Below are 23,800 nucleotides of genomic sequence, written 5' to 3'. Positions count from 1 at the left end.
GAAGGCCTTTGACAAGATGCCACACATGAGATTCCTTAACAAGCTACGAGCCCATGGCATCACAGAAAATATTCCTGCATGGATAAAGCAGCGGCTGATTGGCAGGAGTCAAAGAGTGGGAACAAAGGAGATCTTTTCTGTCTGGCTGCTGGAGACTCGTGGTGTTCCACAAGGTTCTGTGTTGGGTCTGATTCTTTTTATATTATATGTCAAAGATTTTAATGTTGGAATTGATGGCTTTTTTGCAAAATTTGCAGATGATATGAATATAGATTGAGGGACAGGTAGTTTTGAGGAAGAAGAGAGGCTATAGAAGGACTTAGATTAGGAGAATAGGCAAAGAAATGGCAGATGGAATACAGTGTCGAGAAGTGTATGATCATGCAATTTGGTAGAAAAATTGAAGGGTTGACTATTTTTTAAGTGGAGAGAAAATACAAAAAAACTGAGATGCAAAGGGACTTGGGAGTCTTAGTGCAGGATTCCCTGAAGGGCAATTTGTAGGTTGAGTCTGTGGTGAGGAAGGCAAATGTAATTTTAGTCCTCATTTCAAGAGGACTAGAATATAAAAGCAAGGATGTAATGTTAAAACTTCAAAAAGTACTTTATAAAGCAGTTAGAGTATTATGGGCAGGCTTGAGCCCCTTATCTTAGAGATGATGCGCTGAAACTGGAGAGGGTTCAAAGGAGGTTCACAAAAAATGATTCCAGGATTGAATGGCTTGTCATATGAAGAGCATCTGATAGCTCTGGGCCTGTATTCCCCAGATTTCAGAAGAAGGAAGGGTGACCTCATTGAAGCCTATTGAATGGTGAAAAGCCTTGATAGAGTGGATGTGGAGATGATGTTTCCAAGTGTTTGGAGGCCAAGTCTTTATGTATATTTAAGGCAAAGTTTGATAGATTCTTGATTAGTCAAGGCTTGAAAGGATATGAGGAGAAATCAGGAGACTGGGGCTGAGAGGAAAATTGATCAGCCATGATGAAATGGCAGAGCAGACTTGATGGGTCAAATGGCCTAATTCTTATAGTCTTATGATGTTGTGATTTGAAGGCTTGCATGTCTCAATGATCGAGTGAGTTGTGTTGGCTAGAGTCAGGGGTTCATGTATTGACACTTGGTCGGGTTACCCTACCAAGGGTAGAGGCCAGACTAAGAGTGGTGCACCGGTCCTCCAGGTTAAGTGTTAAGTGTTTCAGCTCAGGGCTAACAACCCAGACTGGTAAAACAAAATCATTACGTAAATGGCAATGAAGAATCCTTCTACACCTGAGTGTGGCTGTGTTCCTGAGTCTCCACCTGGATCTTGCATGACTGACAGTAGTGAAAACCGAGAGGAAGCTACTGACATGATGAAGGAAGCCCTGAAGACCACCAGAGATGGAAGATCTTCATTGCTGCCATAAGTGCCAGCAGTGTAACAACTCTAACATACAAGACAGTGATATTAACCCTGATTCTGATCCTAAACACAACACAACCTCAACTCTTTATTCTTTTCCATGGACACTGCCTGACCTGCTAAGTGCTTCCAGCATTTTGTCTGTGTTACTCTGATTCTAATCCTGATACATTAAAAACATTTAAAAGGAAGTTGGACAGGTACATTGAGAGGAATCTATAACTTCACCATGTCTCTCTAGGTTCTCCAACATGTTTAACTCTTAACTGGCCTGTGAAGGCTAATCAGTTCAAGGCATTTATGGTGTTGCTGATGATGTCTGCATCCAACGAACAACTTTGGAAAAAAAATGGTGACATGCAACCCACATTCACTGAGTGCTCACTTTATTAGCCACACCTAATAAAAAATACAGTATCTAATCAGCCTCTCAATGCACAAAGGCATGCAGATATGGTTAAAAGGTTCAGTTGTTGTTCAGACCAAACTTCAGGATAGGGAAGAAATATGAGCCAAGTGACTTTGATTATGGAATGATTGTTAGTGCCAGATGAGGTGGTTTGAGTATCTCAATAACTGCTAATCTCCTGAGATTTTCACACAGAAAATTCTCTAGAGTTTACAGAGAATGATGCAACAAACGATTAAAAACATCTAATGAGCAGTAGCTTCTGTGGGTAAAAATGCCTTGTTAATGAGAGAGGTCAAGGCAGAATGGGCAGACTAGTTCAAACTGACAGGAAGGCACAGTAACTCAAATAGCCATTCATTATAACCGTGGAGAACAGAAGAGCATCTCTGAATGCACAACATGTTGAACCTTGAGGTGGAAGGGTTTTGGCAGAAGAAGATGACCAGAAACACACACTCACTGGCTATTTTATTAGGTATAGGAGGTACCTAATAAAGTGACCACTGGGTGTAAAAGGAAAGTTTAAAGTGTTTTGAGATTAAGATTAAAGGGCAAAAGTTTAGGGGTAACATGAGGGGGAACTTCTTTACTCAGAGAGTGGTAGCTGTGTGGAACGAGCTTCCAGCAGAAGTGGTTGAGGCAGGTTCGATGTTGTCATTTAAAGTAAAATTGGATAACTATATGGACAGGAAAGGAATGGAGGGTTATGGGCTGAGTGCAGGTCGGTGGGATTAGGTGAGAGTAAGAGTTTGGCACGGACTAGAAGGGTGAGACGGCCTGTTTCCGTGCTGTAATTGTCATATGGTTATATGTTATAAGATTAATCTCTCTGTAAATTGGATTGGAAAAGAAATTGGCAGCAATCATCTCCTGGAGAATATTAAAGTGCTTAATTGATGAAAACTGGATGGGCTTTTTTCCAACAATATACTTCCACCTAAGCAGTGTTCTAGATATTCTGTGGTGTCTTATTCATACAAACTTCCAACACATTTCCAAGAATATTTTGTCCACTGTTTGAGGGAGATCTTCATAAATTAGCAACGGTTGAAGTGAAATGAATGGGATTACTGAATGGTTCAGTGAACGAAACACAGGCATTTCATTTCTGGGATCTAGAATGAATTAGATCTCTTACCTATGAGCTGAATAGAAGCCTTATCTCCTGAACCCAAGATGAAGTAAGTTTGGCAGATCATCCCAGGTGGGCAAGGAACCAGGGCAGAAGTTCAGTCTTGATTTACAATTAATTAATAATCTCCTTCAGCAAAAGTACAAAATAGTTCATGTGAAAAAATTGAAAGTTGCTATATAAGCAGTCTCTTTTTCCAAAATTTTCTTTGAGGAATGTACTCAAAGTGCTTTTAATCTATAATTGAGTTGTGCTGTTTTGCCTGTTCAATTAGGGCTGATTTTCAGGTTGTATCTGAGTTCAATAAAATAGAGATTAAAGGTTATTTTCAAAATACAAACTATCAAGAGATAAGTCAACTTTTGACCCCTTTAAGAGATCTATAACTGAACCCAGTAATAATTACAGGCTGGCCCCAAGTAATAAATAGATGTGGATTTTGTCCATATATTGAAAAATACACAAAAAAAATCACTCAGTTTTGTTACTATACCTCCGAAAAGTTTTAATAAATACCATCAAAAGCACACAAGGCTGATAAGAAAGAACAATTGCTAAAAGAGGAGAGAGAGAGAGATAAAACTAGTTCAGTTGATTATAGGAACTAATGTACGTCATCATAATTGAATGAGAATCAGGTTAATTATCACTGGCATGTGGTGTGAAAGTTGTTTTGTGGCAAGGCATTAGAAATTACTATCAGTTATAATAAAACAAAATAAATAGAACGTGCATAGGAGGAATAGAGAGGTAGTGTTCGTGGTCTGTTTGGAAATCTGATGGCAGAGGAAAAGAAACTCATCCTAAAATGCTGAGTATGCATTTTCAAGTCTCTGGTACCTGCTCCTTGATGGCAAAACTGACATTTCTTGCCAGCACAAAGTTTTAAAGTTTTATTTAATCAAGTTAAAAAGTACAGGGATGTTGGAGAAACACTTTTCTCAGAAATTCTTTAGGAACTTTCTTTCAATTTTTACTAGTTGCAATCATAAACATTAAAGCCCTGAGAATAATCTATAGAAGTGCTTGATCAATTTTGATAAAATTGGTCAAATTGGTTATTTTAAAAAAAAGCCTCACTCAAGGAGTATACAAGATTGACTGGAGGAGGCTGACATGTTTATAAAATCAAGAAAGGTGCAGATAACGTGAATGATGACAATCTTTTTCTCAGTGTAGAGAAATGTAAAACTAGAGGCCATAGGTTTAAGGTGAGAGAGAAAATGTTTAAAATAATTCTGAGGGGCAATTTTTTCACATGGTTGTGATATGAACTGACAGAGAAAGTTCCCGAAGCAGATACAGTTACATTTGTTAAGAGATATTTAGATAGGTACATATATAAGAAAGAGGGACATGGACCAAATTCAGGCAAATAGGACTAGTTCAGCTGGGCAAATTGGTTAGGGAAGATAAGTTGAGCAGAAGGCCTGTCTTCCGTGTTTGCAGCTCTATCAACCTTTAATGAATGAACCAAATATGAACTTCAGTAAAGGTGCATTAATTGAAATTAATTTAAAAAAAGTAGGAGGAGAAGATGGTGGCACGATGGCAGCGCGTGTGGCCTCTCCGGTGAATGATATCTGTAATCTGTCAAGTAGGGGACCGTGCACGATTCTGATTTGATGGATACGGATGTGAGAGTACGGAGGAACACCTGGAAAACTTCTGAAATGCCCGCTTCGCTGCCGCTGCTACCGTATGGTAACCGGAATCTCCGGAGCAGAAGGCCTCGAATCCTCGGCTTTGCTTGTTTCAGCGGCCGGGGCCAGGTCGAAGGCGCTCAGCAGAGGATGGCGCTTGGGAGGCTGTATCGGAGGGGCTGGTCCGAGGCTCGAAGTTTTCGGATGGACTGACTCAGTGATGGCTGTGGTTGGCTGCTTCCAAGGCATTGGCAAGTTGATGGTGCCTGGAGGCTTATAGCAGGGAGTTTCTCCCTTTTGCCACCTGCTATCGGGGACTTGGGAGTCGATCGACTCGGAGACTTTGAGACTTTTTTTTTTACCGTGCCCATGGTTTGTTCTTCATCAAATTATGGTATTGCTTTGCACTGCTGTAACTATATGTTATAATTATATGGTTCTGTCAGTGTTATTCTTTGGTTTGTCCTGTTTTCTGTGATATCACTCCTGAGAAACATTTGTATCATTTCTTAATGCATGTATGCATTTTTAAATGACAATAAAAGAGGACTGAGTGTTCTCATAATCTAATCTAAAAAGAAATTGACCCAATCCTAGCAGTAAGATTGACCCAATTCTAATGCTGTAAACTATTCCTGCGTTTCTGTACCCCAGATGACTAAACCTCTCAGAGTAGGGTTGAATGCTTTCATTGATGAATTGTTCTATCAATATTGTGCTCAATGGAAGATGTCATGCTGGATTATTGTGATACAAGCCGGAGTAGTGACCCTATTGGGTAAGTGACAATGAAGGAGCAAAAGTCTTTACCAGCGTCCTTCTGAATTGTCTTACCTTAATGGCCAATGAGCAGAGTTCTGAATCAGAGCGAGGATTCCATTTGTCTGGAGACCCAGTGACTCTGATTTTCGACCAACACACATCAAAGTTGCTGATGAACGCAGCAGGCCAAGCAGCATCTGTAGGAAGAGGTGCAGTCGATGTTTCAGGCCGAGACCCTTCGTCAGGACTAACTGAAGGAAGAGTGAGTAAGGGATTTGAAAGTTGGAGGGGGAGGGGGAGATCCAAAATGATAGGAGAAGACAGGAGGGGGAGGGATAGAGCCAAGAGCTGGACAGGTGATAGGCAAAAGGGGATACGAGAGGATCATGGGACAGGAGGTCCGGGAAGAAAGACAAGGAGGGGGGGAGGGGGACCCAGAGGATGGGCAAGAGGTATATTCAGAGGGACAGAGGGAGAAAAAAGAGAGTGAGAGAAAGAATGTGTGCATAAAAATAAGTAACAGATGGGGTACGAGGGGGAGGTGGGGCCTAGTGGAAGTTAGAGAAGTCAATGTTCATGCCATCAGGTTGGAGGCTACCCAGACGGAATATAAGGTGTTGTTCCTCCAACCTGAGTGTGGCTTCATCTTTACAGTAGAGGAGGCCGTGGATAGACATGTCGGAATGGGAATGGGATGTGGAATTAAAATGTGTGGCCACTGGGAGATCCTGCTTTCTCTGGCGGACAGAGCGTAGATGTTCAGCAAAGTGGTCTCCCAGTCTGCGTCGGGTCTCGCCAATATATAAAAGGCCACATTGGGAGCACCGGACGCAGTATATCACCCCAGTCGACTCACAGGTGAAGTGTTGCCTCACCTGGAAGGACTGTTTGGGGCCCTGAATGGTGGTAAGGGAGGAAGTGTAAGGGCATGTGTAGCACTTGTTCCGCTTACACGGATAAGTGCCAGGAGGGAGATCAATGGGGAGGGATGGGGGGGACGAATGGACAAGGGAGTTGTGTAGGGAGCGATCCCTGCGGAATGCAGAGAAAGTGGGGGAGGGAAAGATGTGTTTAGTGGTGGGATCCCGTTGGAGGTGGCGGAAGTTACGGAGAATAATATGTTGGACCCGGAGGCTGGTGGGGTGGTAGGTAAGGACCAGGGGAACCCTATTCCTAGTGGGGTGGCGGGAGGATGGAGTGAGAGCAGATGTACGTGAAATGGGGGAGATGCGTTTAAGAGCAGAGTTGATAGTGGAGGAAGGGAAGCCCCTTTCTTTAAAAAAGGAAGACATCTCCATCGTCCTAGAATGAAAAGCCTCATCCTGAGAGCAGATGCGGCGGAGACAGAGGAATTGCGAGAAGGGGATGGCGTTTTTGCAAGAGACAGGGTGAGAAGAGGAATAGTCCAGATAGCTGTGAGAGTCAGTAGGCTTATAGTAGACATCAGTGGATAAGCTGTCTCCAGAAACAGAGACAGAAAGATCTAGAAAGGGGAGGGAGGTGTCGGAAATGGACCAGGTAAACTTGAGGGCAGGGTGAAAGTTGGAGGCAAAGTTAATAAAGTCAACGAGTTCTGCATGCGTGCAGGAAGCAGCACCAATGCAGTCGTCGATGTAGCGAAAGAAAAGTGGGGGACAGATACCAGAATAGGCACGGAACATAGATTGTTCCACAAACCCAACAAAACGGCAGGCATAGCTAGGACCCATACGGGTGCCCATAGCTACACCTTTAGTTTGGAGGAAGTGGGAGGAGCCAAAGGAGAAATTATTAAGAGTAAGGACCAATTCCGCTAGACAGAGCAGAGTGGTGGTAGAGGGGAACTGATTAGGTCTGGAATCCAAAAAGAAACGTAGAGCTTTGAGACCTTCCTGATGGGGGATGGAAGTATATAAGGACTGGGCATCCATGGTGAAAATAAAGCGGTGGGGGCCAGGGAACTTAAAATCATCGAAAAGTTTAAGAGTGTGAAAAGTGTCACGAACATAGGTCGGAAGGGATTGAACAAGGGGTGATAAAACAGTGTCGAGGTATGCAGAAACGAGTTCGGTGGGGCAGGAGCAAGCTGAGACAATAGGTCGGCCAGGACAGTCAGGTTTGTGGATCTTGGGTAGGAGATAGAAACGGGAAGTGCGGCCTCCACTATCAACTCTGCTCTTAAATGCATCTCCCCCATTTCACGTACATCTGCTCTCACTCCATCCTCCCGCCACCCCACTAGGAATAGGGTTCCCCTGGTCCTTACCTACCACCCCACCAGCCTCCGGGTCCAACATATTATTCTCCGTAACTTCCGCCACCTCCAACGGGATCCCACCACTAAACACATCTTTCCCTCCCCCACTTTCTCTGCATTCCGCAGGGATCGCTCCCTACACAACTCCCTTGTCCATTCGTCCCCCCCATCCCTCCCCACTGATCTCCCTCCTGGCACTTATCCGTGTAAGCGGAACAAGTGCTACACATGCCCTTACACTTCCTCCCTTACCACCATTCAGGGCCCCAAACAGTCCTTCCAGGTGAGGCAACACTTCACCTGTGAGTCGACTGGGGTGATATACTGCGTCCGGTGCTCCCGATGTGACCTTTTATATATTGGCGAGACCCGACGCAGACTGGGAGACCACTTTGCTGAACATCTACGCTCTGTCCGCCAGAGAAAGCAGGATCTCCCAGTGGCCACACATTTTAATTCCACATCCCATTCCCATTCCGACATGTCTATCCACGGCCTCCTCTACTGTAAAGATGAAGCCACACTCAGGTTGGAGGAACAACACCTTATATTCCGTCTGGGTAGCCTCCAACCTGATGGCATGAACATCGACTTCTCTGACTTCCGCTAAGGCCCCACCTCCCCCTCGTACCCCATCTGTTACTTATTTTTATGCACACATTCTTTCTCTCACTCTCTTTTTTCTCCCTCTGTCCCTCTGAATATACCTCTTGCTCATCCTCTGGGTCCCCCTCCCCCCCTCCTTGTCTTTCTTCCCGGACCTCCTGTCCCATGATCCTCTCGTATCCCCTTTTGCCTATCACCTGTCCAGCTCTCGGCTCTATCCCTCCCCCTCCTGTCTTCTCCTATCATTTTGGATCTCCCCCTCCCCCTCCAACTTTCAAATCCCTTACTCACTCTTCCTTCAGTTAGTCCTGACGAAGGGTCTCGGCCTGAAACGTCGACTGCACCTCTTCCTACAGATGCTGCCTGGCCTGCTGCGTTCACCAGCAACTTTGATGTGTGTTGCTTGAAGTTCCAGCATCTGCAGAATTCCTGTTGTTTGCTGATTTTCGACCATTTAACTTCCCACACCATTAAACTTCATTGACCTCACTAAAGCCTTTGACTCCATTGAGTAAAATGCACTGTGGAACATTCTCTTCGAACGTTCATCTTCATCTTACCTCTGCTTACCTACTGCATTAAAGCCATGATACAACACAGCGGATCACCAGCAGAACCATTGTCAGTGAAGAATGGTGTCAAACAAAGCTGATCTCTTGCCCCAACACTCATTGAAACCTTTCTTGCCATGATATTGCATCTCACCACCAACAGACATGTCACAGGCAGAGGAGAAAATCACAGAGTCAGAGAGCCATAAATCACAAAAAAAGCCACTCAACCTATGCTAAACTATTATTCTGCCAAGTCCCAATGACTTGCATACCCCTCCCATCCTTATACTTAATCAGACTTCTCTTAAATGTTGCAATCAAATCAACATCTGCCACTTTTGCTGGTATCTCGTTCCACAGACTCACCACCCTGTGTGAAAAACTTCCCCCTCATTTTCCCTTTAAATGTTTCATCTTTCACCCTTCACCCATGACCTCTCGTTCTAGTCTCACCCAAATTCAGTGGAAACAGCCTGCTTGCATTTACCCTATCTATACCCCTCATAGCATTATATTAAGTCCTACCTATTCAACCTTTCCCTGCAATTCAGGTCCTCAAGTCCTGGTGACATTTTTGTAAATTTTCTCAACACTCCTTCAATCTAATTATATCTTTCCTGTAGGTAGGTGACCAGAACTGCACTCAATCCCAGAAGAAGTGGGAAACTTCTTAGCCCATAGATGTTCAGCACCAAGGCCAAGTGATTGTCTGCAGTTGAAGCACAGGATGTAAATGACAAACACAAGAGATTCTGCCAATGCTGGAAATCCAGAGCAACACACACAGAATGCTGGAGGAACTCAGCAGGTCAGGCAGCATCTATGGAAATGAATAAACAGTCAATGTTTCGACATGAAGCCCTTCATCAGAACCGGAAAGGAATGGGGTAGATGCCAAAATGAGAAGGTGGGGGGTGAGGAAGGAATACAAGCTGGCAGGTGGCAGGTGAGACAAGGTGAGGGGGAAGATAGGTGGGTCTGAATGGGAGAATGAAGTAAGAAGCTGGGAGGGGATAGGTGGAAGAAGCAAAGGGCTGAAGAAGGATGAATCCAAAAGAAGCGGACAGAGAACCTTGGGAGAATGGGAGGGAGGAAGGTGATGGAGAGGTGAGAAGAGAAGTGATGAGAGGAAAACCTGCAGGAGCCAAGTGAGACCAGGTGAAGAGTCCTGCCTCCTTCCTTTCCAGTCCACATGAAGGATCTCAGACCAAAATGTCAACTGTTTATTCCCCTCCATAGATGCTGTCAAACTTGCTGAGTTCCTGCAGTATCTTGTGTGTGTCACTCTGAATGTAAATGATGGGTGCATGCTCCAAGCCATTTATGAATTGGTGGAATAAAGTCATCTTCAGTCTCAAGGAACTGGCTAGGCAAAAGTAGATGAAGAACATTGATGAGACGTCAAAGGTCATTCTTGGTATTGCCTGCAGAGGTGACCTCCATTCATGGAATACATAAGACCATCAGGGGTAGGATCAGAATTAGGCCATTTTGTCCATTGAATCTGCTCCACCATTCCATCATGGCAGATCCATTTCCATCTCAACTCCACTCGCCCCGTGATCTTTGACACCTTTACTAATCAAGAACCTATCAACCTCCACTTTAAATATACAAACTGCTCCACAGCCATTTCTGGCAATGAATTCCACAGATGCACCAACTTCTGGCTAAAGTTGTTCCTCCTCATCTCTGTTTTAAAGGAAAGACTTTGTTTTCAGACTCTGTGACTTCCAGTCCTAGACTTTCCCATTACTGGAAGCAGCCTTGCCATACGCACCCTAACCAGGACTTTCAATATTTGGAAGGTTTCAATGAGATGTCCTCTAAACTCCAGTGAGTACAGGCTCAGAAATATAAAATGCTCGTTTATTAACTCTTTCATTCATGGGATCATTAACATCCCTCCGCATAAAACTAGGTAATTGCCTTGACCTGGACACATCACTGACAATTCCATTGCATTGACTAATTTGTTACTCAAAACTGATGATTGTTAACAAATGCAAAGGCGTTGCGCAGGTTGACGTCAATCACATTTCATAACTTTGCTCTTTGCTTTACAAAGACAGTAATTTCCATGATAAAAGAACACATTGAAAGGCATTCGCCGACGTCACCTAATGGTGGTTTCAATGACGCAAATGTCTGAGATGACACTGACATGTTTCCGGGGCCTGCCACACAGAGGAACCAATTATCTCCAAGGAGACGGCTTCAGTGGCTGATGGTGTCCTGATGTTATACAGAATGTGCCGTTTCTCATTAATGATGAACTGCTCTGTTATTGTGCAGTCCAAACTGCTGATTCAATGCTCATCTTTCTTTAACATGGGAATTCTATTTACATTATTACCCAGGAGAAATGGCTGCTTACAGAGCTACAACACTATACATGATGCCTGAACGTGCAATGACCACCAAGTGTGGACATCAGTGAATCTGAGATTGTTTTCATTTCAAATATTTTAGATTCAAAATTCAAGGCAGCTTATTGACATTCTTCAGTACATGAGTGTAAAGGAGAACAAAATGATTGTTACTCTAGATCTGATGCAACATAAAAAACACAATAAGCATAAAGAATCCAATAAAAACACAATAAGTATAAAGGTAATCCTATAAGACACAATGTACAACTAACTGTGGCCATATAGACATATGATTATCTTATATACACTTAGTGGCCACTTTATTAGGTACCTCCAGTATTTATGAACACAAGAGATTCTGCAGATGCTGGAAATCCAGAGCAACACACACAAAATGCTGGAGGAGCTCGGCAGGTCAGGGAGATCCTTTGAAGGGGAATAAAGAGGTGATGTTTCACAGTGAGTCGTTCCATAAGTACCTGTAGGGTCCTGAAGAGAAGTTAATGGCATTGCATGCTGGTAGGTTCTCAGGACCCGATAACCTACATTGTTAAGTTTTTAAAAGGAGATGATGATGGAGATAGTGGACACAATATTAGGCATCTTTCCAATTCCTATGTACAAGAGCAGCACTAACGCCTGTCTTCAGTTGAAAGAAACATTCTAAAAAAAGAAAAGCTTTACTTGTCACATGTACATCAAAACATACAGTGAAAGGTGTTTCTTGCAGCAATGTTGCTAGGAGCAGTCCACATTTCTGGCAGCAATATAACAAGCCCACAACTCACTACCCCTAACCTATATATCTTTTTGGAATATGGAAGGAAACTGGAGCATTTGGAAGAAACCCACACCATTTTGAGTTGGGAGTCTGTGATGAGTGGGTTGTTTGGTGGAAGCCAAGCTGGACCAGGATAACATCCCATGCACCAGTCTACATGCCATGCCACTCAGGAGCATAGGCTATATTATACTTTTTGTAACTGTACATTTTTCTGCTATCAAAACTTTATGTGCTGTGTGTGCTATGGGTACCATGTTTTGCACCTTAGCACAGGAGGAACACCGTTTTGTTGATCTGTTTGTATATATGGTTGAATAGCAGTTAAATTTGGACTTGAACCTGCTGCAGGGATTACAATCTATATTGATGATGTGAATGCACACCATGTGTCCAAGTTTGCCTATGACACTCAGCAGGAATATGGACCGCCAGAAGGATGCAATGAGTATTCAAAGTGATACAAACAGGGTTAACTCAATGGGTGAGGACTCTCAGACACAATGTGGTAAAACTCGAGGGCTTGTCATATGAAGATAGGTTTAGAGAGCTTGGGCTTTTCTCTTTGGAGCGAAGGAGGATAAAAAGCGACTTGATGGAGGAGCATAAATTGATGAGGCATAGACTGATTGGATAGCCAGAGAATATTAGAGTAAGAATTCAGAAGAATGAGGAGGCATCTTATTGAAACCTATTGAATGTTGAAAGGCCTTGATAGAGAGGATGTGGAGAGGATGTTTTCTATAGTGGGGGAGTCTAGGACCAGAGAATATAGCCTCCAAATAGAGGGTCATCCATTTAGTATGGTTAGTCAGCTGGTGGTGTAGTGGCATCTGCACCGGACTTCGAGGCGAGTGGTCCCGGGTTCGAATCTGGTCGGCTCCTTGCACACTTCCCATCTGAGCTGGGTTGAGCGTTGAGCCAGCAACTCAGCCTCATGAAAAAACAGACAAAAATGCTAAAGAATCAGCAAGGTTGCCATCTGAAGTGTCACAAGGCACGGTAAGGAACTACAACAACATTTAGAGCAGAGATGAAGAGGAATTTCTGTAGCTAGAGAGTGATGAATCTGTAGACTTCTTTGCCACAGGCAGCTGTGGAGGACAAGTCATTAGGTATATTTAAGGCAGAGGCTGGTAATTTCTTGATTAGTCAGGGCACGAAGGGTTATAAGGAGAAAGCTGGAGAATGGTATTGAGAGGGAAATGGATCAGCATGCTGAAAAGATGGAGTAGACTCGATGGGCCTAATTCTGCCCCTATATCTAATAGTCTTATGGATTATTTTCCCAGGGAAGAAATGGCTAGTACAAAGGGAAATAATTTTAAGGTGATTGTAGAAATGTAGAGAGGGGGTATCAGAGGCAAGTTGTTTACATAGAGTGTGGAGGGTGCATGGGATGCTTCCCAGGGGTGGTGATAGGGGCAAGTTATGGACAATAGGGACAGTTAAAAAATTCTTAGGTAGGCACATTGATGATAGAAAAATAGAGGTCTATGTGGGAGGGAAGGATGGATCTTAAAGTAGGTAAAATAGCACAATATTGTGGGCCAAAGAACATGTATATGTGCTGTACTATGTTCTACCAATTCAGTTATCCCATGTTATCACTGATATGACAGACTCTATTTAACTGAAAAATTTTGGAGTTGAGGGTGGGAGAGGAAAGAGGATTGAGTGAGATTTGAACTCAGATCCTTAGATCATTTGTCCAGGCCTCCAAATTCTGTTCCAATATCTCAGTCTCTGTGCTCCTGAATCCACAAACCTTTGGGTGGTGTTGTGGTTACTGCAGCCTCACTGTGATTAGACAAAGAACAGCTTCATTTTCTCTATAGTCCTTCGTGATGTCCTGAAGTTGCCAGAAGTCCTTTAGAAAAGCAAACATTTCTTCTTCCTTCATCTCAAAATAATGCTACAAGAATATTCTTCTCTGTCTCCCAAATGATGTTCTATGTTCTAAAACAAGAACATTTACCTACAGGCAAATTAGAAGCACGGTATTTTGTAAGTGTAGAAAGGTCAAAAGGTGTTAATTTTCAGAGATCCTGATGCACTATCAATTACTCCAAAAGACTGGAAGGAGAGTAAATACTGAAAGGCTTTTATTAACAGTAAAATGGATCCACATCCATACTGTATGTCTATCCTGGATTGAGGGAGGAGCAGTGACACAATCGCCTTCATTCAGGGGTCTGTGGGAGGAGCCACAGGAGCAGTCAGCAGAGGGGCGTGTCCAGACAGGTAACCCAGTTACAACCTATATACATGGTTTACCACAGATCCCTTAGTGTCCTTGTGCATGGTTCTGTGCAAAATGACTTATGTACAATGAAGAAAGTGGTATGTTTGTCATTATTGTAAAATGGTTTAAGTGCAAGAATTAAGGTGTCTGGTTGCATTTTTCATTGAAGTAGATAATTACACAATGTTCAGCACTATTCACATCATGCGAAATCAGTTTCATCTTCAAATTCAGTACAATCTATACAATTTCCAGGCCTGGGCCTACTGGTCACATTTGTCCCACAGGAGTGCAGGCAATGGAAACATTCAGCAAGAGAAAATCCAGAAATCACCCCTTCACTTTCAGATTAGATTAGCTTCATTTAAATAAAGATTAGTTTATTTAAATAAGTCTTAATTAAGTAATTATTTTAATCTTTATTTAAATAAAGATTAACTTTGTCACATGTAAATTGAAACATTGAAACATAATGAAATGCATTGTTTGTGACCCCGATCATCACAGACTGGGGAATTGCTGGAGGTATGTGTCACCATGCTTCTGGCACCTACTAGCACGTCCCCAATTTACTAACCTTCAATTTATATGTTTTTGGAATGTGGGAAGAAACTAAAGCACCTAAGGGGAACCATGGGTTACGTGGAGAACATACAAATTCCTTATAGGCAGCGGCAGGAATTGAACCCTGAATTTATAACTGATGTTGTAAAGTGTGACAAACAACTACACTACTGTACCACCTTGTATGGTGTTTCCACTGCACTCTCCTCTCTGAATACGATAGGACTTATCATTAACCAGAACCCAAACTGAAATGCCAATATACATACAATATGGCTACAATAGCAGGTAAAAGACTAGGACTACAGTGGTGACTAACTCACCAAAGCCTGTTTACAATCTACTAGGCTCAAGTCTGGAGCTTGATTGGATATGCTCCACTTGCCTGAAAGAGTACAGCTTCAATAAACCTCAAGAGGTTTGACACCTTGAAGGACACAGTGTTCTGTTTGATAGACTCCTCACCCACCATTCACTCACTCCACTATTTACCACACAGGTTTCCTCCGTGTGCTCAGGTTTCCTCCCATGTTCTAAAGGTGTATGGATGGGGTTAGTGAGTTGTGAGCATGCTGTGTTGGTGCTGGAAAGGTGGCAATATTTGCAGGACACTACAGCACAATCCTCACTGATGAGATCTGACATAAATGATACATTTCTCTGTTTTGATGTACATATGGCAAATAAAGCTAATCTTTGAATACAGCTAATCAATGGAGGCCATTGGACTATTGGATTGCCCTGAGGTTGGAAAACTTGCCTGGACTTGCTTATATATGAGTGACCCACCAATGCTTTATTTTCTCAGTTATGTGGCCCAGTAATTATTTCAGTCAGAGCACCATTAGATCAACACACTTTGGGTGATGTCCATTATATTTTATAAGGCTCCAAGATTCATTATCTCATACCAATCCTACAAGATCCTTGTTACTCATATTTTGGTCTGTACTGAATATGCTGAGCACACACTTAATCAAACGTCTCAGTCTGAAGGATGCTGGAGGTCATATTTCAACAAAGTTAAACAAAGAACATTACAGGTCCCACTGGTCCCATTTAAATCTTTATCCTTTCTGAGGTCCAAATTCCTGACTCTCAACTCTCAATTCCCTTCATAAACTCCTGTGGTGAACTCTTAATCAGCATACTTTCCAAGCCAAATGTTCTCGATCTATTTTCACTGAGCTTTAGGAAAACAAATGATTCCTTGACCCCTTGCTCATGTTCTTACAAATAAATATACACTCAGTGGCCACTTTATTAGGTACACCTGTATACCTACTTGTTAATGCAAATATCTAATCAGCCAATCATGTGACAGTAACTCAATGCAAAAAAAACAAATAAACATGGTCAAGAGGTTCAATTGTTGTTCAGAGCAAACATCAGAATGGGAAAAATGTGACTTAAGTGACTTTGGCTGTGGAATAATTGTTGGTTCCAGATGATTTGAGTATTTCTGTGCAAAAGCATTCTCCCCTCAAATCCCCTTTAAATCTCTGACCGCTTACCATTAACCTCAACCATGAGGGAAAAGAGGATTTTTACTCTATCCATCCAAAATTTTATGTATACATTGCCTACAAAAAGTATTCACTCCCCTTGGAGGTTTTTATGCTTTATTGTTTTACAACATTGAATCACAATAAATTTAATTTGGCTTTTTTGACACTGATCAGCAGAAAAGGCTCTTTTGCGTCAAATGAAATCAAATGCTTACAAATTGGTCTAAATTTATTACAATTGTTAAACATAAAATAATTGATTGCATTATTACTCACCCTCTTCAAGTTAGTATTTAGTAGATGCACCTCTGGCAGCAATTACAACCTTGAGTCGGTGTGGATAGGTCTCTATCAGCTTTGCACATATGGATACTACAATTTTTCTCCATTCTTTTTTCTAAAACTGCTCAAGCTCTGTCAGATTGCATAGGGATCATGAGTGAAGAACCTTTTTCAAATCCAGCCACAAATTCTCAATTGGATTGAGGTCTGAACTCTGATTTGGCCACGCCAGGACATCAACTTTGTTGTTTTTAAGTCATTCCTGTGTAGCTTTGGTTATATGCTTGAGTTGCTGGAAAACAAATCTTTTCCCAAGTTGCAGTTCTCTTGCAGACTGCATTAGGTTTTCTTCCAGGATTTCCCTGTATTTTGCTGCATTCATTTTACCCTCTACCTTCACAAGCCTTCCAAGGCTTGCTTCAGTGAAGTATCTTCACAATATGATATAGCCACCACCTTGCTTCACGGTAGGGATGGTGAGTTTTTGATGATGTGTAGTGTTTGGCTTACACCAAACATTAGCATTTAGTCTGATGGCCCAAAAGCTCAATTTTGGTTTTATCAGCCCACCGAACCTTCTTCCAGATGATTTCAGAGTCTCCCCTATGCTTTTTGGCAAACTTTAGCTGAGATTTCATGAGAGATTTTTTTTCAAGTAGTGGCTTTCTTTTTGCCATTCTCCCATGAAGGTGCAACTGGTGAAGCATCCAGGCAACGGTTGTTGTATGTAGACTCTCCCATCTCAGCCGCTGAAGCTTGTACTCCTCCAGAGCTGACAGAGGCCTCTTCGTGGCCTCCCTCACTAGTCCTGACCTTGCACAGTCACACAGTTTTTCAGGACAACCTGCTCCAGGCTGATTTACAGCTGTGTGATATTCTTTCTATTTCTTAATGATTGACTTAACTTTACTCCAAGGGATATTCAGTGACTTGGAAATTTTCTTGTATCCATCTCCTGACTTATGCTTTTCAATAACCTTTTTGCAGAGTTGCTTGGAGTGTTCTTTTGTCTTCATGGCATAGATTTTTCCAGGCTCACCAGTAGTTGGACCACCTCCTTCTTCTGACTTTTAGTAGCGGTTAGCAGTCCAACTTAAGGTGCATTACCCCCACCAACTAGACTAGAGTGTGGTGTGGAGAGTTGGGAAATAAATCCATGACTCATTCTTTATCAAATGAAGATTTTAAATAATGAAAGACAATATTGTGAATTTAATTTAATTAACTTCCATAACTTTAGTAAAGTTTTTAAATGAAAACTGTCAAGCCCAAAGCTAATAGAGCAGCCTGCATTTGCTTTCTTTCAACATTGTACACTTCAAATTGTAAAAGAATCTGTTCAACTGTTTCATAATGATGACAAGACCTACATACCACAAAGTGATGTTTTCCAACAAGATATGAGGAATAATTAAGCACAGGATGTTCAATTCTAAGTTGAGTCAATATAATTCCTTCCCTTCTTGTTTCAGCCCCTTCTCCCTCCAATCCAGCAGTTTTATGTATTCTGCAAAGGTTGGACCTTCAAGATACAGGGGTATTTTTACTACAATCAATCGAAACACCTTGGCTGCACACGGTGATCTCCATTCACTAATTATGTGACTTCTGAAACCAATTGGCTGCACCAGTGCTGATCTGGTGTGCCATTTTATGGGGGTGAATACTTATGCAATCAATTGTTTTGTGTTTTTTATATTTGTAATTAGTTTAGATCACTTTGTCGAGATCTGTTTTCACTTTTGACATGAGCCTGTTTCTGTTGATCTGTGTCAAAAAAGCTAAATTAAATTCCTTGTGATACAATGTTGTAAAACAATAAAACATGAAAACTCCCAAGGGGAGGTAAATACTTTTTATATGTACTGTATAGCTAGTGGTTAGCGGAGCGGGAGGGGCGGATGAAAAATTGAAGGTGTCTATTTTCCTGCGTGCAATTGGTGAAAATGATTTGGGCACCTTGAACAACTTTCAAATTGGTGAGATAGCACTGACACTGGACATCTCTCAGCTTTCTCTGCTCCAAGGGAGATGACCCGGCCTGTCCAGTCTCTCGTTATATATGTAATGCTTTGATTTGGGTAATATTCAGCCTTCTGTTTTGTTTTGTGCTAATCAATGTACTCTTGTATGGGATGAACAGTCTTCAGGGTATGGAAAACATGTGCTAATAATAAACCAAAGAACAGCATGCTGATGAATGTCCTCCTCAAACACAGCCTATTTTACCCATTCACCTTGAATGTGATGATCACATCATTGTGGAACACTGCCCTGGTTTACTTCCACTTTGACTATAGGGATCTTCAAGATTAGTGGATTTAGCTAGGTACTTGACTGGAGGGATATTAGATTAGATTAGATTATGAGAACACTCAGTCCTCTTTTATTGTCATTTAGAAATGCATACATGCATTAAGAAATGATATAATGTTTCTCTGGCGTGATATCACAGAAAACAGGACAAACCAAAGACTAATACTGACAGAACCACATAATTATAACATATAGTTACAGCAGTGCAAAGCAATACCATAATTTGATGAAGAACAAACCATGGGCATGGTAAAAAAAAGTCTCAAAGTCCCCGAGTCAATCGAGTCCCGAATCCCTGATAACAGGTGGCAAAAGGGAGAAACTCCCTGCCATAAACCTCCAGGCATCGTCAACTTGCTGATGCCTTGGAAGCAGCCGACCACAGCCGACACTGAGTCAGTCCGTCTGTCCGAAAATTTCGAGCCTCGGACCAGCTCCTCCGATACAGCCTCCTGAGCGCCATCCTCTGCCGAGCGCCTTTGACCTTGCCCTGGCCAATGAAACAAGCAAAGCCGAGGATTTCGGGGCCTTCAGCTCCAGAGATTCCAGTTACCACACAGTAGTAGCGGCAGCGAATTGGGCATTTCAGATGTTTTCCAGATGTTCCTCTGTACTCTCACGTGTGCCTCCATCAAATCAGAATTGTGCACGGTCCCCTACTTGACAGATAACAGATATCATGACCGGAGAGGCCGCACACGCTGCCATCTTCTCCTCCTATGGTGGACTATGGTCTGGTGCAAATCTGGAGTTGGTGCTGCCAACCGCCATGTTCACTCAGCAGAACAATGTACTAAGGGTCTGGGCTATATTCATATACAACCTGTGTGATTATATTTTACTGATATCCCCTCTGATATCTTGTATTTGTGAGGACGAGGTCTTAAGCTGCGGTGTCACCTGCTTACAGCTGTCAGGGAGAGATGCTGGAGCCTGTGTGCTCCACTGGAAGTGGTGTGCCGCGGTGTCCTGGCCAGAGTCAGTGTCGAAACCCCCCTTCGGTGTTTGCTTGGCAGAAAGACAAGCTCTGTTATGATTGTCTGCAGATCTCAGCAGCGCTGGATGACTTGAGTTTGGACTTTTTTATTGAGTGGCTGTATCAGCACTTGATTGGAAAGCTGAGCCTGCTGGGCCTGAACACCTCCCTCTGCAACTGGATTCTAGACTTCCTGACTGGGAGACCTCAGTCAGTTCGGATCAGGAGCAGCACCTCCCACGCCATCACACTGAGCACGGGGTCCCCCAGGGCTGTGTGCTCAGTCCACGGCTGTTCACTTTGCTGACCCACCACTGTGCAGCAATGCACAGCTCTAACTACATCATCAAGTTCACCGATGACGCGACCGTGGTGGGTGTCATCTGTAAGAACGACGAGTCAGCATACAGACAAGAGGTGCAGTGTCTAACGGACTGGTGCAGAGCCAACAACCTGTCTCTGAATGTGAACAAAAGAGATGGTTGTCGACTTCAGGAAAGCACGGAGCGACCACTCTCCGCTGAACATCGACGACTCCTCTGCAGAGATCGTTAGGAGCACCAAATTTCTTGGTGCTCACCTGGCGGAGAATCTCACCTGGTCCCTCAACACCAGCTCCATAGCCAAGAAAGCCCAGCAGCATCTCTACTTTCTGCAAAGGCTGAAAAAAGTCCATCCTCCACCCCCATCCTCACCACATTCTACAGAGGATGTATCGAGAGTATCCCGAGCAGCTACATTACTGCCTGGTTCGGAAATTGCACCGTCTCGGATCACAAGACCCTGCAGCGGATAGTGAGGTCAGCTGAAGGGATCTTCGGGGTCTCTCTTTCCGCCATTACAAACATTTACACCACACGCTGCATCGACAAAGCTAACAGCATTATGAAGGACCCCACGCACCCCTCACACAAACTCTTCTCCCTCCTGCCATCTGGCAAAAGGTACTGAAGCATTCGGGCTCCAATGACCAGACTGTGTAACAGTTTCTTCCCCCAAGTCATCAGACTCCTCAATACCCAGGGTCTAGTCTGACACCAACCTACATACACACACACACACACACACTCAACTGAACATCACTCCACTCCCTTTGCAATTTTTGCTCATTTCTTTCTCAATTCCTGCTAAAATATTGTTTACATTTACATTTACATCATGTATTATTATATTGTAATTTGTCCTTCACTGTGCCTATTGTCTTGTTTATTAATTATTGTACTGTCTTGCACTGTTTTGTGCACTTTACGTAGTCCTGTGTAGGTCTGAAGTCTAGTGTAGTTTTTGTGTTGTTTCACGTAGTCTAGTGTAGTTTTGTGTTGTTTCATGTAGCACCATGGTCCTGGAGGAAAGTTACTTCGTTTTTACTGCGTGCTGTACCAGCAGTTATGGTTGAAATTACAATAAAAGTGACTTGACTTGACTTGACGTGATCTTTCCACTTTTTATGTTCTATATGTGCTGTGTGTGACTGTTGGTACTGTGCTTTTCACCTTGTTCCTGGAGTAACGCTGTTTCATTTGGCTGTATTTGTGAATATTCATGTATGGTTGAATGACAATTATATTTGAATTGAATTGAACTGAATTGTAATTGATGGGACTGGACAGATTAATAGCTCAGCATGGACGAGGAGGGCTGACAGCCCAGTTTTTGTGCTGTAGTGTTCTGTGACTCTATGACTATCCAATAGGACCTCTACCAAACTTCCAATTTCCAAATTCTCTGGACAGCACTGGAATGTCTGTGTTTAAAGCTCTGGCTTGGAACCCAAGCCCACAATCTTTTTGTTTCAGAGCAAAAGGCTTCCTCAGACTGAACGCCATCACCACGGTAGCAGCCAGGCTTTTCTGTCAAGTTTCCCTCTCATTCTGAGTCACTGTAGTTGCCCCTCGCCATCAAGCCGTATTGCTCCTGTTTTCCATGCACAAGCTCTGTCAATAAAATGACTTAAAATGATTTAGAACATGGAGCATTGAATATTACAACACGGTACAGGCTCTTTAGGCTACAATGTTGTGCCGACCTTTTATCCCACTGTACTCAAAGACTAATCTACCCCCTTCCTCCTACATCATCATCATCATCATCATGATTTACCTTGTTGTATGATGTGGGTGTCCATGGCGACCATGATTGTTCCTGGCAAATTTTTTCACAGAAGTGGTTTGCCATTGCCTTCTTCTGGGCAGTGTCTTTACAAGATGTGTGACTCCAGCCACTATCGATGCTGTTCAGAGATTTTCTGCCTGGTGTCAGTGGTCACATAGCCAGAACTTGTGATATGCACCAGCTGCTCATACGACCATCCACCACCTGCCCCCATGGCTTCACCTGACCCTGATCAGAGAGCTTAGCCAGTGCCACACCTTGTCCAAGAGTGATCTGCAGGCTAGCCGAGGGAAAACATGCCTTACACTTCCTTTGGTAGAGATGTATCTCCATCTCCACCCCATTCACCCCCACCCTCCTCCATGACCCTACATTTTTCAATCATCCATGTGCTTATCTAAGAGTCTCTTAAAAGCTACTACTGTTTTGCCTCTCCCACCACCCCTGACAGAAATTTACACACATCTACCACTCTTTGTATAAAAAATCCTACCTCAGACATCCTCCTATACCTTCCTCCAATCACCTGAAAATAATGGCCCCTTGTATTAGCCCTGAGAAAATGTCTCTGGCTGTCTACACTATCTATGCCTCTTATCATCTTGTATACCTCTATTAAGTCATCTCTCATCCTGCTTCACTCCAGCTCTAGTTTGCTCAACCTGTGTCTGTCAACAGAGCTCCACCAAGAGGATTTCCGCAGGTTGGTGGCAGTTATTTAAAAATGGAGCTTTGAGAGCATTTGTCCATTGTACGTGGTCTATCAGCGGCGTCAGCAGAGCTCTACCAACTAAATAAAAGTACAGAAGGGATAAGTGAAGAGGCCATTGTACGGGAGTAGCCCAGTGGCAAGAGTAGAAGCAACAGACTTTGGCTCAAAGGAGGCGTCAGCTCGGAAGTGGAGTCGGCTCTGTGTAAAATGTCTGTTAAGGTTTCCTTTTTGGTTACTTTTTCCCCTCTCTTACTGTACCATTTAAATGGCCGTGGTGTGCTCTTTGTGCCGGACGTTGGAGAACTGAGAGACCCAGAGTCTCCCGGGGAACTACATCTGCGTGAGGTGCTTCCGGCTGCAGCTCTTTGAAGACCGTGTTAGGGATCTGGATGACCTTTGGCTTGTACGAGAGAGCGAGGATATTATTGTTCAGTTACCGGGAAGTAGTCACCCCTAAGTTGCAGGAGGCGAGTAGCTGGATAACCGTCAGAGAAATGGAAATAGGCAGTTAGAGCAGAGCACCATTGTGGCCGTTCCTCTCAAAAACAAGTACACCACATTGGATACAGCCTCAGGACGGAGGGGCTTCCATTTAAAACAGAGATGCAGGGAGATTTCTTTAGCCAGTGGGTGGTGAATTTGTGGAATTTAGTACCACAGCCAGCTGTGGAGGTCAGGTAATTGGGTATATTTAAGACAGAGCTTGATAGGTTCTTGATTGGACATGGCAACAAAAGTTACAGGGAGAAGGTCAGTGAGTGGGGCTGAGGAGGAGTAAAAAAGGATCAGCCATGATTGAATGGCAGAGCAGACTCGATGGGCCAAATGGCATACTTCTGGTCCTATGTCCTATGGTTTTATGGATGCGTGCTCTGCACTAATTTGAGACAGAATTTCACCAACAATTAACAAGCAACAGAAACTCTTAGCATTTATCAATTCATGAAGCTACAAAACGAAGCTCTAAAATTGCTTTTATTTTGTTAGCCAGCTAAATTTTAATCCCTTTCTCATTTGTAATGTGTAGCCACACTTGACTGTTGCTTAGCCTTCTGCTCTACCTCAAGGATGCATACTTAGCCCACTGCGTGGCAAGACACCGCTCAAACACCATCTATAGATTCACTGAAGACATAGCTGCTGCTGGTAGTATCTCAGATGGTGACCAGGAGGCAAACAGGAGT

This window comes from Mobula hypostoma, chromosome 6 (assembly GCF_963921235.1).
Source record: "Mobula hypostoma chromosome 6, sMobHyp1.1, whole genome shotgun sequence".
Lineage (NCBI taxonomy): Eukaryota > Metazoa > Chordata > Chondrichthyes > Myliobatiformes > Myliobatidae > Mobula > Mobula hypostoma.
Note: the sequence above shows the minus strand (reverse complement) of the source record.